Source organism: Helianthus annuus, chromosome 13 (assembly GCF_002127325.2).
Source record: "Helianthus annuus cultivar XRQ/B chromosome 13, HanXRQr2.0-SUNRISE, whole genome shotgun sequence".
NCBI classification, from domain to species: Eukaryota; Viridiplantae; Streptophyta; class Magnoliopsida; order Asterales; family Asteraceae; genus Helianthus; species Helianthus annuus.
Genome location: NC_035445.2, coordinates 124,833,867 through 124,850,406, shown reverse-complemented (window position 1 = coordinate 124,850,406; position 16,540 = coordinate 124,833,867). Strand labels below are relative to the sequence as shown.

Sequence of the window (16,540 nt, the reverse complement as noted above, 5' to 3'; positions counted from 1 at the left end):
GGATAAGACTTATGTTTAAGTCCTTATGAGTCATTGGTAAAGCGTTGGAGATCAAAATTAAACAAGTTATGTTCCTTAATTGAATGATATAAGTTAGCAATGTGTTATATACAATGATATTGATATTATAGGATTATGAATAAGTCTCATTATTTTGTCTTAACATGGGATGAATGTTGTAAAGTGATATTATGATATCCTTGGGCTGTGAAGAATCAGAATGATGCATCTTCTGTTAACATGCTAAAGTATTGTAGTCTAAAGCATGCTTGACTAGTACTTGTTTAATTATGGTTCTTGACGGAGACTAATTAACTCTAAACATTCAAATGTGTATAAACACAAAAAGAATGTGTGTATAGACAAAGGGGAGGGATAATTTTCATTCATTATAAGGAAAAGACATGTAACTTTTGAAGAGCTTGTTTGAAAAGCTAATGAGAAGAACTCATTGTCTAGGCTTATTCTAGGTGTTAATTTAGAATTATTCTAAGTTAGTGACAAACTTATGACATTGGCATGTGTTACTTTAGTCAGCTCGAAAGCTTATGTAAGCTAATGCAATATGAGTTGAATTCACTAATACAATGAGGTTGAACTTGTTCAATCATATGTGTATAAATGTCGTCATAAGTGAAGTTACGAAAGTTTTGATCAAATGACAAGAAATGCGAGGGGAGGAACCATTTAAGAGACAACCCTCTAAGGGTATGTAGAAATGGTTTTCATTACCCAATCTGGATATTATCTGATAACACTTAAATGTGGGGGTGTCTTGCATTTGTATCATGAAAATTTGGCAATAAGGATTTTGTAATCCAATCTAACATTGCAAAAACACGGCTAAGTAAGGACACAAAGGTTGTAGTACAAAACGGAGATGCGTTTGGCTTAAATGACACATGTATCTTTCAAAGATGGATGTTACAACCAGATTCAGGTGGCGACTAAGGTTATAGTCTTAGAAGTTGACAATATGTAACACCCCAAAAACCCGGTACCTAATTAAATGAAATAAAAATGAACAAAGTAACCTAATTAAGGGATTATGATAAAAGAATAGGTTAAGAAATTGAAGTAATGCTTAATTTAAATGCTTATCAAATTAGAAGGGTTAATGTGTAAAATTTTTATAATTAAGGATTAATGTTGGTAAACCCAAAAACACACTCTTGTGTGCGTAACTGGGATCGATCAAGGCAGGGAAGAACAAGGGTTTCCTTGTCTTGCAAGAATTCAGCAATTGACAAGGAGAAATCAAGTTTAAATCGCTGCATGTTCTAAAACTTCAAACCTCTAAGCATATCTAGTAGATTGGTAAGTCGAATTTTTGAGTTTGGTGAATTTTAGAGAAAGGGGTTTCGACCCGAATAAGATCCGTGGCATGATTTGTGTTGTTTAGATGATAAGGGCACTCCCTAGTGTAGGAATCATGCTCAATTTTAGTTAATTGAAAGAAACCCACTTGGTGGAATTGTGTCATGGTTAACAAGCATCATAGTGATTATGAATTCGTGTATTCTAGTTATATGATCTTGTTTGAAATACTTGAATGCTAGATAATTTGATGTAGAGTAAAAAGTTTTAAGAAAATTGGTTGTATATGATGTTATGTAGGTGAATTAGTAAACTATGCTTCAAATAATTGTACATTATGCTTATTAAGTGTAACGCACACAAGGTGTTTGATGAAATGCTTGAAGGAACAATTGTGTGTAATATAGAGGAATTAACGAAATGAAATCGGGGTACTAAAGGAATGAAATTATGTATTGGTATAGGCGTGAAGGAAGAAGGCTCAAGTGCTAAGAAAACGGAAGGTTCACAAGATCGAGGTATGATCCGTTTCATACGAAAGTTTACTTTTTATTTATTCGCTAGTAATTATATTGAACGACCCTTGTTACAAGAATTATCCTATGTTTTTAGTTAATTGCGGTGTTAGTAAAAGAATGGTGAATCCCTTGCGGATTCGTTTATGCAAAACAAGGATTAAGCTAAGTTATGCAAACCAACCGGTTCTTACGACTAGGTCGGGTAATGTTATGAGACATCCGTCTAGAACGGGTGGTCATGTAAGCAAAAATCGTATGCAAAAAGGTTCAATCCGTTATACGGATAGAACGAAAGATTTTTAAGTTGAAAGCAATTAACCCGATGTTATCGGGTCGGATGTGAAATGCTTGAATCTCATTATGAGATTGTATGCCATACCCACTAAATGGGTAATCGAATGCGTATAAGAAATGGAAGTATTTAGATGATTGTAAATACCATGTTGGAATTGTGGACTAAATAAGCGCCTTTACTAACTTTTTAAAGTTTGATGTTTAATGTAGGTAAATCCTCGACTTAGGCGATTGGACGGCTTGGAACGTGCACACTTGGTTTACGCCCGCCTCACGCTTCCGTTATAAATTACTTTTGAAATGGGTCAATTTTGTGGTCGTATGTACTTTAAGTCTATGTAGTATGTTGTTGTTTTGGTTGTAGGGCAAAAACTTAGTAGTTGTAGTCGTATCGGGTCTAATGTAAGCTTTGCCCGTTTTGGGAATTGTCGAGATGGTTAGACTTTGAAGTTTTGTTGCGTAAACAGGTAGTTAATGGTTTTAAACAAATGGGTCATGCCGAAATTTACAAAAATTTTTCCTATTTATTTGTACGTCGAATGCGGTGGAAATTGGGGTGTAACAAGTTGGTATCAGAGCCAAGGTTTGAGGGATTCGAGCAAGGATGAAATGCTTGAACTCAAACTATTGGCTCACGCAAAAGTGTGCTCGCTCCGAGATCGTCAACGAGGTAAAGCTTTGACTATTCGTTTAGTATAAGAATGTATAATGTGTTCACGGTTTAAGGTTTTAAGCTATGCATGCTATAAAATAATGTTGGGGTAGAATAAGGGGTCTCGAGACCAATGCAGCTGGAAAATGGACTCGAGAAAGGGCCAAAATAATAAAACAAAGAACTGCTGCGTTTTGCAAAAAGGAAGCCCGTCGCCGACGGGTTAACCCCCGTCGCCGACGGCATCATTCTGTCCGACGCCCAAACTACCTGCCGACGGGTAAAAGACGTCCGACGGCCATCATCCAAGCCCGTCGCCGACGGGCACATAGCCGTCGCCGACGGCTTATGTAATGCCGAAATGCTGAAATTGTTTTGTTCTTCATGCTTTGCGTTACCGGTTTGTCCGAAAGCTTATTTCATGGTTACGTAGCGTCTATAGTAGATTTAACAAGTGTATGTAATCGCAATTAGCGATCACAACGAGAATGGATTCGTAAGAATCAAAGGAAATGAACCAAATGACATGAAATGGAATAAGTAAATGATGATTAATGAACAATGATATATACCGAAAGTTTGTGAATTGTATTAAACAAAATATGCTATTATATAGATGGCTGATGCAAGCGGCGTTAATGATAACGACGATGTGGCTAGACAAGAAGCGTTCGAGAACAAAGTTACGGAAGTAGCGGAAGGGGTTATGCAAGCAAATCTTCCACGGTTGGCTCAAGAGGTAGAAAGCCGAGTTCTGGGGGTTGTGGATGCTATGATGACCAGTAAGATCGAGGAATTGAAAGAACTATTTGAGGGGTCTAGAAGTAAAAGTAAGGAACGACGATGCACATATAAAGACTTTATGGCGTGCAATCCGGCAACGTATGATGGTAAAATTGATCCGATCGCATGCCAAAGATGGATTTCAAATATAGAAGCAGTGTTCATTCGAAGTCGTTGTGATAACGAAGATAAGGTGATGTTCGCCACCGGCCAACTCACTTTTCAGGCAAAAGATTGGTGGGATGCACACAGTAAAGAGATAGGTGAAGAGAGGCTCCAAACAATGACCTGGCAGGAGTTTAAGGATCCTTTCATGAAATATCACTGCCCTCAGTCAGCCATTGATAAGATTCAAGAGGATTTCTTACGCCTCCGACAGCGAAACGAGACGATAAATGAGATATCAAACGTTTTCTTGGATAAGATGAAGTTTTGTGGGGAGTTTGTGCAAACTGAAAGGATGAAGATTAATCGCTTTTATGGCGTATTAAAGGCAGAATTTAGGGAGTTCATCACTCCCTCGAAGTGTGAGACTCTTGACGAGCTCATCAATCTAGCGCGGGATAGAGAAATCGAGATCAAGAGGCAAGAAGAGCGTGGAGAAAAGAGACCCAATGAAAAAGGTGGAAGTTCAACCCCGACCAAAAAGGGGAAGTATCAAGAGCAAGGAAGAAAGGATAAGTCGAAGAGTGGTATCACGCCGTGCAAGACTTGTGGAAAACTTCATACGGGGGAATGTTTGTTAGGCAAGAAAGGGTGTTACAAATGCGGTAAGGAGGGACACTCATCTTATCAATGTCCGAGTAGCCCGAAAACTTGTTTCAACTGTTTCGAAAAGGGGCACATCAAATCTGAGTGCCCGAAACTCCAGCAAGAGTCGAAGAAGGAAGATAAGAAACAAGAAGGTTCTAAGGCCAAGGGTAGAATGTACCAAATTACATCCGAAGAAGCCAAGACTCTCCCGAATGTGATTTCAGGTATCTTTTTACTAAACTCCATACCGGTTTATGTTCTATTTGATACTGGAGCTACTATGTCGTTTATTTCGAATGAAATCATACAACATCCGTCCTTTAAGATCGAACGAATGCCAATGCCTTTAGAAGTAGAAATAGCCGATAGCAAGATGTACACGTTACATGAGGTTTGTAGAAATTGTAAATTCACTATAGAAGATGAAGAATTTGACATCGACCTGATACCCATGGTTTTGGGGGAATTTAAAATGATCGTGGGGATGGATTGGTTGGCGCGACATCATGTGGAGATTAACTGTGAATCTAAAGTGATGGTTGTTCAAGCTCCAAGTGGAAAACAATTAAGTATTCAAGGAGAAAGAAACGTGGAAACCAAGTTGTGTACCTTGGTCCAAGCTTATAAGTACGTGCTTAACGGGAGTAGAGCATACTTAGCTTATGTAGGAGATGCCCGACAAACCCTCCCGAAGCTTGAAGACGTTGAGGTCGTGAACGAATTTCCGGATATATTTCCGGAAGAACTGCCGGGACTTCCTCCCGAAAGGGAGATAGAGTTTCGCATCGAGTTAAATCCGGGTGCGAAGCCTGTTGCGAAGGCTCCCTATAGACTTGCCCCCACCGAGATGCGGGAATTAATGACACAGTTGCAAGATCTTCTAGATAAGGGTTTCATACGCCCGAGTGTGTCGCCTTGGGGAGCACCCGTCCTTTTTGTTAAAAAGAAAGACGGGTCGATGCGCATGTGCATCGACTATAGAGAGTTAAACAAACTAACCATAAAGAACCGCTACCCTTTACCTAGAATTGACGACCTTTTTGATCAATTACAAGGGGCGAGCTGGTTCTCCAAGATAGACCTGCGTTCGGGGTACCATCAAGTTAGAGTGCGGGAGGAGGATATTCCAAAGACTGCGTTTAGAACCCGGTATGGGCACTATGAATTTTTAGTCATGTCCTTTGGATTGACGAACGCGCCGGCTGCGTTTATGGATCTTATGAACCGGGTGTGCCGACCCATGTTAGACAAATCGGTAATCGTGTTCATAGATGATATCTTAGTCTATTCGCGAAGCAAAGCTGAGCATGCAATGCACTTGCGTGAAGTACTTGAAATTCTCCGCAAGGAGAAACTTTACGCAAAATTTTCAAAATGTGCCTTTTGGCTCAGAGAGGTGCAATTCCTGGGTCACGTGATCAATGCGGAAGGTGTTTTAGTTGATCCTTCAAAGATTGATGCTGTAATGAAGTGGGTCTCTCCGAAGAACCCGACAGAGATAAGAAGTTTTCTGGGCCTTGCCGGGTACTATAGAAGGTTCATACAGGATTTCTCGAAGATAGCTCTACCTCTAACCAGAATGACGAGAAAGAAAGAAAAATTTGTGTGGGGTGAGGAACAGGAAGAGGCTTTTCGTATATTAAAGGAGAAATTGTCGAGTCCTCCAGTCCTGACGTTGCCAGATGGAACTGAAGATTTGGTTGTTTATTCAGATGCTTCCCATCAGGGGTTAGGTTGTGTTTTGATGCAAAGGGGAAAGGTTATTGCTTATGCGTCGCGGCAGCTGAAGCCTCACGAGGTGAACTACCCAACACACGATCTGGAATTGGCAGCAGTAGTGTTCGCCTTAAAGATCTGGAGACACTACTTATACGGTGCGAAATGTACAATTTATTCGGATCATAAGAGCCTCAAGTATTTCTTCGAACAAAAAGATTTGAACATGAGGCAACGAAGATGGCTAGAACTTATCAAAGATTATGATTGTGATATCCTCTATCACCCGGGGAAAGCAAACGTGGTAGCCGATGCGTTAAGCCGAAAAGAGTATCCGTCTCCTCTCCGTGTGAAGTCCATGAAGATGGTAGTTACGCCACGACTACTTGAAACGATACGGGAATCTCAAAGAAAGTCTCTTGGAGCAGAAGACTTAAGGAAAGAAAGATTAAAGGGTGTTATTGATAAATTAGAAGAAAATTCGACCGGGCTCAAGACGCGATTCGGCCGAATTTGGATACCCCGATTTTGTGAAGTTAAGGCCGCACTACTCGATGAAGCACATAAGTCACGATATTCGGTCCACCCTTGGGCTACAAAGATGTATCGAGATTTAAAAACCAACTATTGGTGGCCGGGCATGAAGCGCGATATCGTCAAGTATGTCGCAAAATGCTTAACGTGTTCTCAAGTGAAGGCAGAACACCAAAAGCCTTACGGAGAATCACAACCATTGGGAATACCGTTGTGGAAATGGGAAGAACTAACGATGGATTTGGTAACCAAGCTTCCAAGAACGAAAAAGGGGTATGATACAATATGGGTAATCGTAGATCGACTTACGAAGAGCGCCCACTTTCTACCCATTAAAGAAGCTTATTCTTCCGAGAAAATGGCAGAAATCTACATGAATGAGGTCGTGTCCCGACACGGGGTGCCTGTGTCAATCATCTCGGATCGTGATACTAGATTTACCTCTCGTTACTGGCAAAGATTTCACGAAAGCGTGGGAACGAGATTGCACATAAGTACCGCCTACCACCCTCAAACTGACGGTCAGTCAGAAAGAACCATTCAAACACTTATTGATATGTTAAGGGCGTGTGCCTTAGATTTTGGGGGAAACTGGGATGACCATTTGCCATTAGTGGAATTTTCTTATAATAATAGTTACCATAGTGGCATTCAAATGGCACCATACGAATTACTATATGGGAGGAAGTGTAGAACTCCCGTATGTTGGGGTGAAGTGGGGCAAAGGGAGCTCGCGCCAAATGATTTAATAGCAATGACAAATGAGAAAATTGAATTGATTAGGGCACGTTTGAAGGCAGCCCAGGATCGACAAAAAGCTTATGGAGACAAAAGGAAGCGTCCTATCGAATTTCAAGTTGGAGATTTCGTTCTATTGAAGGTGTCACCATGGAAAGGCATAATCCGTTTTCGTAAACGGGGTAAATTAGGTCCTCGTTATATTGGGCCGTTTAAAATCTTGGCTCGTGTTGGAAGGGTTGCATATCGATTAGAATTACCGCCTACTTTAGACGGAATTCACAATACCTTCCACGTGTCGCAATTGAGAAAATGTCTTGCGGATGAAACCGCGTTAGTACCTCTCGATGACATTGAGTTGGACGGGGGGTTGAATTATATCGAAAGACCAATAGCCATCAAAGATGTCAAGTTGAAGAAGCTCCGCAACAAGACGGTCCGACAGGTGTTGGTACAATGGCAACACCGAAAGGGTTCAGAACTCACATGGGAGACGGAAGATGAGATGAGAAGACACTATCCCTTTCTTTTTGGTATGTGCACATTTAAGATTTATTATATATTCAGGTTTCGGGGACGAAACCTCTTTTAAGGGGGGTAGATTTGTAACACCCCAAAAACCCGGTACCTAATTAAATGAAATAAAAATGAACAAAGTAACCTAATTAAGGGATTATGATAAAAGAATAGGTTAAGAAATTGAAGTAATGCTTAATTTAAATGCTTATCAAATTAGAAGGGTTAATGTGTAAAATTTTTATAATTAAGGATTAATGTTGGTAAACCCAAAAACACACTCTTGTGTGCGTAACTGGGATCGATCAAGGCAGGGAAGAACAAGGGTTTCCTTGTCTTGCAAGAATTCAGCAATTGACAAGGAGAAATCAAGTTTAAATCGCTGCATGTTCTAAAACTTCAAACCTCTAAGCATATCTAGTAGATTGGTAAGTCGAATTTTTGAGTTTGGTGAATTTTAGAGAAAGGGGTTTCGACCCGAATAAGATCCGTGGCATGATTTGTGTTGTTTAGATGATAAGGGCACTCCCTAGTGTAGGAATCATGCTCAATTTTAGTTAATTGAAAGAAACCCACTTGGTGGAATTGTGTCATGGTTAACAAGCATCATAGTGATTATGAATTCGTGTATTCTAGTTATATGATCTTGTTTGAAATACTTGAATGCTAGATAATTTGATGTAGAGTAAAAAGTTTTAAGAAAATTGGTTGTATATGATGTTATGTAGGTGAATTAGTAAACTATGCTTCAAATAATTGTACATTATGCTTATTAAGTGTAACGCACACAAGGTGTTTGATGAAATGCTTGAAGGAACAATTGTGTGTAATATAGAGGAATTAACGAAATGAAATCGGGGTACTAAAGGAATGAAATTATGTATTGGTATAGGCGTGAAGGAAGAAGGCTCAAGTGCTAAGAAAACGGAAGGTTCACAAGATCGAGGTATGATCCGTTTCATACGAAAGTTTACTTTTTATTTATTCGCTAGTAATTATATTGAACGACCCTTGTTACAAGAATTATCCTATGTTTTTAGTTAATTGCGGTGTTAGTAAAAGAATGGTGAATCCCTTGCGGATTCGTTTATGCAAAACAAGGATTAAGCTAAGTTATGCAAACCAACCGGTTCTTACGACTAGGTCGGGTAATGTTATGAGACATCCGTCTAGAACGGGTGGTCATGTAAGCAAAAATCGTATGCAAAAAGGTTCAATCCGTTATACGGATAGAACGAAAGATTTTTAAGTTGAAAGCAATTAACCCGATGTTATCGGGTCGGATGTGAAATGCTTGAATCTCATTATGAGATTGTATGCCATACCCACTAAATGGGTAATCGAATGCGTATAAGAAATGGAAGTATTTAGATGATTGTAAATACCATGTTGGAATTGTGGACTAAATAAGCGCCTTTACTAACTTTTTAAAGTTTGATGTTTAATGTAGGTAAATCCTCGACTTAGGCGATTGGACGGCTTGGAACGTGCACACTTGGTTTACGCCCGCCTCACGCTTCCGTTATAAATTACTTTTGAAATGGGTCAATTTTGTGGTCGTATGTACTTTAAGTCTATGTAGTATGTTGTTGTTTTGGTTGTAGGGCAAAAACTTAGTAGTTGTAGTCGTATCGGGTCTAATGTAAGCTTTGCCCGTTTTGGGAATTGTCGAGATGGTTAGACTTTGAAGTTTTGTTGCGTAAACAGGTAGTTAATGGTTTTAAACAAATGGGTCATGCCGAAATTTACAAAAATTTTTCCTATTTATTTGTACGTCGAATGCGGTGGAAATTGGGGTGTAACAAGTTGGTATCAGAGCCAAGGTTTGAGGGATTCGAGCAAGGATGAAATGCTTGAACTCAAACTATTGGCTCACGCAAAAGTGTGCTCGCTCCGAGATCGTCAACGAGGTAAAGCTTTGACTATTCGTTTAGTATAAGAATGTATAATGTGTTCACGGTTTAAGGTTTTAAGCTATGCATGCTATAAAATAATGTTGGGGTAGAATAAGGGGTCTCGAGACCAATGCAGCTGGAAAATGGACTCGAGAAAGGGCCAAAATAATAAAACAAAGAACTGCTGCGTTTTGCAAAAAGGAAGCCCGTCGCCGACGGGTTAACCCCCGTCGCCGACGGCATCATTCTGTCCGACGCCCAAACTACCTGCCGACGGGTAAAAGACGTCCGACGGCCATCATCCAAGCCCGTCGCCGACGGGCACATAGCCGTCGCCGACGGCTTATGTAATGCCGAAATGCTGAAATTGTTTTGTTCTTCATGCTTTGCGTTACCGGTTTGTCCGAAAGCTTATTTCATGGTTACGTAGCGTCTATAGTAGATTTAACAAGTGTATGTAATCGCAATTAGCGATCACAACGAGAATGGATTCGTAAGAATCAAAGGAAATGAACCAAATGACATGAAATGGAATAAGTAAATGATGATTAATGAACAATGATATATACCGAAAGTTTGTGAATTGTATTAAACAAAATATGCTATTATATAGATGGCTGATGCAAGCGGCGTTAATGATAACGACGATGTGGCTAGACAAGAAGCGTTCGAGAACAAAGTTACGGAAGTAGCGGAAGGGGTTATGCAAGCAAATCTTCCACGGTTGGCTCAAGAGGTAGAAAGCCGAGTTCTGGGGGTTGTGGATGCTATGATGACCAGTAAGATCGAGGAATTGAAAGAACTATTTGAGGGGTCTAGAAGTAAAAGTAAGGAACGACGATGCACATATAAAGACTTTATGGCGTGCAATCCGGCAACGTATGATGGTAAAATTGATCCGATCGCATGCCAAAGATGGATTTCAAATATAGAAGCAGTGTTCATTCGAAGTCGTTGTGATAACGAAGATAAGGTGATGTTCGCCACCGGCCAACTCACTTTTCAGGCAAAAGATTGGTGGGATGCACACAGTAAAGAGATAGGTGAAGAGAGGCTCCAAACAATGACCTGGCAGGAGTTTAAGGATCCTTTCATGAAATATCACTGCCCTCAGTCAGCCATTGATAAGATTCAAGAGGATTTCTTACGCCTCCGACAGCGAAACGAGACGATAAATGAGATATCAAACGTTTTCTTGGATAAGATGAAGTTTTGTGGGGAGTTTGTGCAAACTGAAAGGATGAAGATTAATCGCTTTTATGGCGTATTAAAGGCAGAATTTAGGGAGTTCATCACTCCCTCGAAGTGTGAGACTCTTGACGAGCTCATCAATCTAGCGCGGGATAGAGAAATCGAGATCAAGAGGCAAGAAGAGCGTGGAGAAAAGAGACCCAATGAAAAAGGTGGAAGTTCAACCCCGACCAAAAAGGGGAAGTATCAAGAGCAAGGAAGAAAGGATAAGTCGAAGAGTGGTATCACGCCGTGCAAGACTTGTGGAAAACTTCATACGGGGGAATGTTTGTTAGGCAAGAAAGGGTGTTACAAATGCGGTAAGGAGGGACACTCATCTTATCAATGTCCGAGTAGCCCGAAAACTTGTTTCAACTGTTTCGAAAAGGGGCACATCAAATCTGAGTGCCCGAAACTCCAGCAAGAGTCGAAGAAGGAAGATAAGAAACAAGAAGGTTCTAAGGCCAAGGGTAGAATGTACCAAATTACATCCGAAGAAGCCAAGACTCTCCCGAATGTGATTTCAGGTATCTTTTTACTAAACTCCATACCGGTTTATGTTCTATTTGATACTGGAGCTACTATGTCGTTTATTTCGAATGAAATCATACAACATCCGTCCTTTAAGATCGAACGAATGCCAATGCCTTTAGAAGTAGAAATAGCCGATAGCAAGATGTACACGTTACATGAGGTTTGTAGAAATTGTAAATTCACTATAGAAGATGAAGAATTTGACATCGACCTGATACCCATGGTTTTGGGGGAATTTAAAATGATCGTGGGGATGGATTGGTTGGCGCGACATCATGTGGAGATTAACTGTGAATCTAAAGTGATGGTTGTTCAAGCTCCAAGTGGAAAACAATTAAGTATTCAAGGAGAAAGAAACGTGGAAACCAAGTTGTGTACCTTGGTCCAAGCTTATAAGTACGTGCTTAACGGGAGTAGAGCATACTTAGCTTATGTAGGAGATGCCCGACAAACCCTCCCGAAGCTTGAAGACGTTGAGGTCGTGAACGAATTTCCGGATATATTTCCGGAAGAACTGCCGGGACTTCCTCCCGAAAGGGAGATAGAGTTTCGCATCGAGTTAAATCCGGGTGCGAAGCCTGTTGCGAAGGCTCCCTATAGACTTGCCCCCACCGAGATGCGGGAATTAATGACACAGTTGCAAGATCTTCTAGATAAGGGTTTCATACGCCCGAGTGTGTCGCCTTGGGGAGCACCCGTCCTTTTTGTTAAAAAGAAAGACGGGTCGATGCGCATGTGCATCGACTATAGAGAGTTAAACAAACTAACCATAAAGAACCGCTACCCTTTACCTAGAATTGACGACCTTTTTGATCAATTACAAGGGGCGAGCTGGTTCTCCAAGATAGACCTGCGTTCGGGGTACCATCAAGTTAGAGTGCGGGAGGAGGATATTCCAAAGACTGCGTTTAGAACCCGGTATGGGCACTATGAATTTTTAGTCATGTCCTTTGGATTGACGAACGCGCCGGCTGCGTTTATGGATCTTATGAACCGGGTGTGCCGACCCATGTTAGACAAATCGGTAATCGTGTTCATAGATGATATCTTAGTCTATTCGCGAAGCAAAGCTGAGCATGCAATGCACTTGCGTGAAGTACTTGAAATTCTCCGCAAGGAGAAACTTTACGCAAAATTTTCAAAATGTGCCTTTTGGCTCAGAGAGGTGCAATTCCTGGGTCACGTGATCAATGCGGAAGGTGTTTTAGTTGATCCTTCAAAGATTGATGCTGTAATGAAGTGGGTCTCTCCGAAGAACCCGACAGAGATAAGAAGTTTTCTGGGCCTTGCCGGGTACTATAGAAGGTTCATACAGGATTTCTCGAAGATAGCTCTACCTCTAACCAGAATGACGAGAAAGAAAGAAAAATTTGTGTGGGGTGAGGAACAGGAAGAGGCTTTTCGTATATTAAAGGAGAAATTGTCGAGTCCTCCAGTCCTGACGTTGCCAGATGGAACTGAAGATTTGGTTGTTTATTCAGATGCTTCCCATCAGGGGTTAGGTTGTGTTTTGATGCAAAGGGGAAAGGTTATTGCTTATGCGTCGCGGCAGCTGAAGCCTCACGAGGTGAACTACCCAACACACGATCTGGAATTGGCAGCAGTAGTGTTCGCCTTAAAGATCTGGAGACACTACTTATACGGTGCGAAATGTACAATTTATTCGGATCATAAGAGCCTCAAGTATTTCTTCGAACAAAAAGATTTGAACATGAGGCAACGAAGATGGCTAGAACTTATCAAAGATTATGATTGTGATATCCTCTATCACCCGGGGAAAGCAAACGTGGTAGCCGATGCGTTAAGCCGAAAAGAGTATCCGTCTCCTCTCCGTGTGAAGTCCATGAAGATGGTAGTTACGCCACGACTACTTGAAACGATACGGGAATCTCAAAGAAAGTCTCTTGGAGCAGAAGACTTAAGGAAAGAAAGATTAAAGGGTGTTATTGATAAATTAGAAGAAAATTCGACCGGGCTCAAGACGCGATTCGGCCGAATTTGGATACCCCGATTTTGTGAAGTTAAGGCCGCACTACTCGATGAAGCACATAAGTCACGATATTCGGTCCACCCTTGGGCTACAAAGATGTATCGAGATTTAAAAACCAACTATTGGTGGCCGGGCATGAAGCGCGATATCGTCAAGTATGTCGCAAAATGCTTAACGTGTTCTCAAGTGAAGGCAGAACACCAAAAGCCTTACGGAGAATCACAACCATTGGGAATACCGTTGTGGAAATGGGAAGAACTAACGATGGATTTGGTAACCAAGCTTCCAAGAACGAAAAAGGGGTATGATACAATATGGGTAATCGTAGATCGACTTACGAAGAGCGCCCACTTTCTACCCATTAAAGAAGCTTATTCTTCCGAGAAAATGGCAGAAATCTACATGAATGAGGTCGTGTCCCGACACGGGGTGCCTGTGTCAATCATCTCGGATCGTGATACTAGATTTACCTCTCGTTACTGGCAAAGATTTCACGAAAGCGTGGGAACGAGATTGCACATAAGTACCGCCTACCACCCTCAAACTGACGGTCAGTCAGAAAGAACCATTCAAACACTTATTGATATGTTAAGGGCGTGTGCCTTAGATTTTGGGGGAAACTGGGATGACCATTTGCCATTAGTGGAATTTTCTTATAATAATAGTTACCATAGTGGCATTCAAATGGCACCATACGAATTACTATATGGGAGGAAGTGTAGAACTCCCGTATGTTGGGGTGAAGTGGGGCAAAGGGAGCTCGCGCCAAATGATTTAATAGCAATGACAAATGAGAAAATTGAATTGATTAGGGCACGTTTGAAGGCAGCCCAGGATCGACAAAAAGCTTATGGAGACAAAAGGAAGCGTCCTATCGAATTTCAAGTTGGAGATTTCGTTCTATTGAAGGTGTCACCATGGAAAGGCATAATCCGTTTTCGTAAACGGGGTAAATTAGGTCCTCGGTATATTGGGCCGTTTAAAATCTTGGCTCGTGTTGGAAGGGTTGCATATCGATTAGAATTACCGCCTACTTTAGACGGAATTCACAATACCTTCCACGTGTCGCAATTGAGAAAATGTCTTGCGGATGAAACCGCGTTAGTACCTCTCGATGACATTGAGTTGGACGGGGGGTTGAATTATATCGAAAGACCAATAGCCATCAAAGATGTCAAGTTGAAGAAGCTCCGCAACAAGACGGTCCGACAGGTGTTGGTACAATGGCAACACCGAAAGGGTTCAGAACTCACATGGGAGACGGAAGATGAGATGAGAAGACACTATCCCTTTCTTTTTGGTATGTGCACATTTAAGATTTATTATATATTCAGGTTTCGGGGACGAAACCTCTTTTAAGGGGGGTAGATTTGTAACACCCCAAAAACCCGGTACCTAATTAAATGAAATAAAAATGAACAAAGTAACCTAATTAAGGGATTATGATAAAAGAATAGGTTAAGAAATTGAAGTAATGCTTAATTTAAATGCTTATCAAATTAGAAGGGTTAATGTGTAAAATTTTTATAATTAAGGATTAATGTTGGTAAACCCAAAAACACACTCTTGTGTGCGTAACTGGGATCGATCAAGGCAGGGAAGAACAAGGGTTTCCTTGTCTTGCAAGAATTCAGCAATTGACAAGGAGAAATCAAGTTTAAATCGCTGCATGTTCTAAAACTTCAAACCTCTAAGCATATCTAGTAGATTGGTAAGTCGAATTTTTGAGTTTGGTGAATTTTAGAGAAAGGGGTTTCGACCCGAATAAGATCCGTGGCATGATTTGTGTTGTTTAGATGATAAGGGCACTCCCTAGTGTAGGAATCATGCTCAATTTTAGTTAATTGAAAGAAACCCACTTGGTGGAATTGTGTCATGGTTAACAAGCATCATAGTGATTATGAATTCGTGTATTCTAGTTATATGATCTTGTTTGAAATACTTGAATGCTAGATAATTTGATGTAGAGTAAAAAGTTTTAAGAAAATTGGTTGTATATGATGTTATGTAGGTGAATTAGTAAACTATGCTTCAAATAATTGTACATTATGCTTATTAAGTGTAACGCACACAAGGTGTTTGATGAAATGCTTGAAGGAACAATTGTGTGTAATATAGAGGAATTAACGAAATGAAATCGGGGTACTAAAGGAATGAAATTATGTATTGGTATAGGCGTGAAGGAAGAAGGCTCAAGTGCTAAGAAAACGGAAGGTTCACAAGATCGAGGTATGATCCGTTTCATACGAAAGTTTACTTTTTATTTATTCGCTAGTAATTATATTGAACGACCCTTGTTACAAGAATTATCCTATGTTTTTAGTTAATTGCGGTGTTAGTAAAAGAATGGTGAATCCCTTGCGGATTCGTTTATGCAAAACAAGGATTAAGCTAAGTTATGCAAACCAACCGGTTCTTACGACTAGGTCGGGTAATGTTATGAGACATCCGTCTAGAACGGGTGGTCATGTAAGCAAAAATCGTATGCAAAAAGGTTCAATCCGTTATACGGATAGAACGAAAGATTTTTAAGTTGAAAGCAATTAACCCGATGTTATCGGGTCGGATGTGAAATGCTTGAATCTCATTATGAGATTGTATGCCATACCCACTAAATGGGTAATCGAATGCGTATAAGAAATGGAAGTATTTAGATGATTGTAAATACCATGTTGGAATTGTGGACTAAATAAGCGCCTTTACTAACTTTTTAAAGTTTGATGTTTAATGTAGGTAAATCCTCGACTTAGGCGATTGGACGGCTTGGAACGTGCACACTTGGTTTACGCCCGCCTCACGCTTCCGTTATAAATTACTTTTGAAATGGGTCAATTTTGTGGTCGTATGTACTTTAAGTCTATGTAGTATGTTGTTGTTTTGGTTGTAGGGCAAAAACTTAGTAGTTGTAGTCGTATCGGGTCTAATGTAAGCTTTGCCCGTTTTGGGAATTGTCAAGATGGTTAGACTTTGAAGTTTTGTTGCGTAAACAGGTAGTTAATGGTTTTAAACAAATGGGTCATGCCGAAATTTACAAAAATTTTTCCTATTTATTTGTACGTCGAATGCGGTG

The 16,540-nt window shown here is 40.5% G+C and overlaps 1 long non-coding RNA gene across 2 annotated transcripts; it reads left to right on the top strand.

Moving 5' to 3' along the window:
* Positions 1-1,270: 1,270 nt before the first annotated feature.
* LOC110903195 lies at positions 1,271-16,322 on the top strand. Of its 2 annotated transcripts, XR_002571736.2 has the most exons (5): positions 1,271-1,317; positions 1,782-1,835; positions 8,714-8,767; positions 15,646-15,699; positions 16,204-16,322. It is a non-coding gene; the product is annotated as an uncharacterized LOC110903195 (long non-coding RNA). The 2 variants fall into 2 exon arrangements; XR_002571735.2 differs by lacking the exons at positions 15,646-15,699; positions 16,204-16,322 and adding an exon at positions 9,272-9,390.
* The last annotated feature ends 218 nt before the right edge of the window (positions 16,323-16,540 follow it).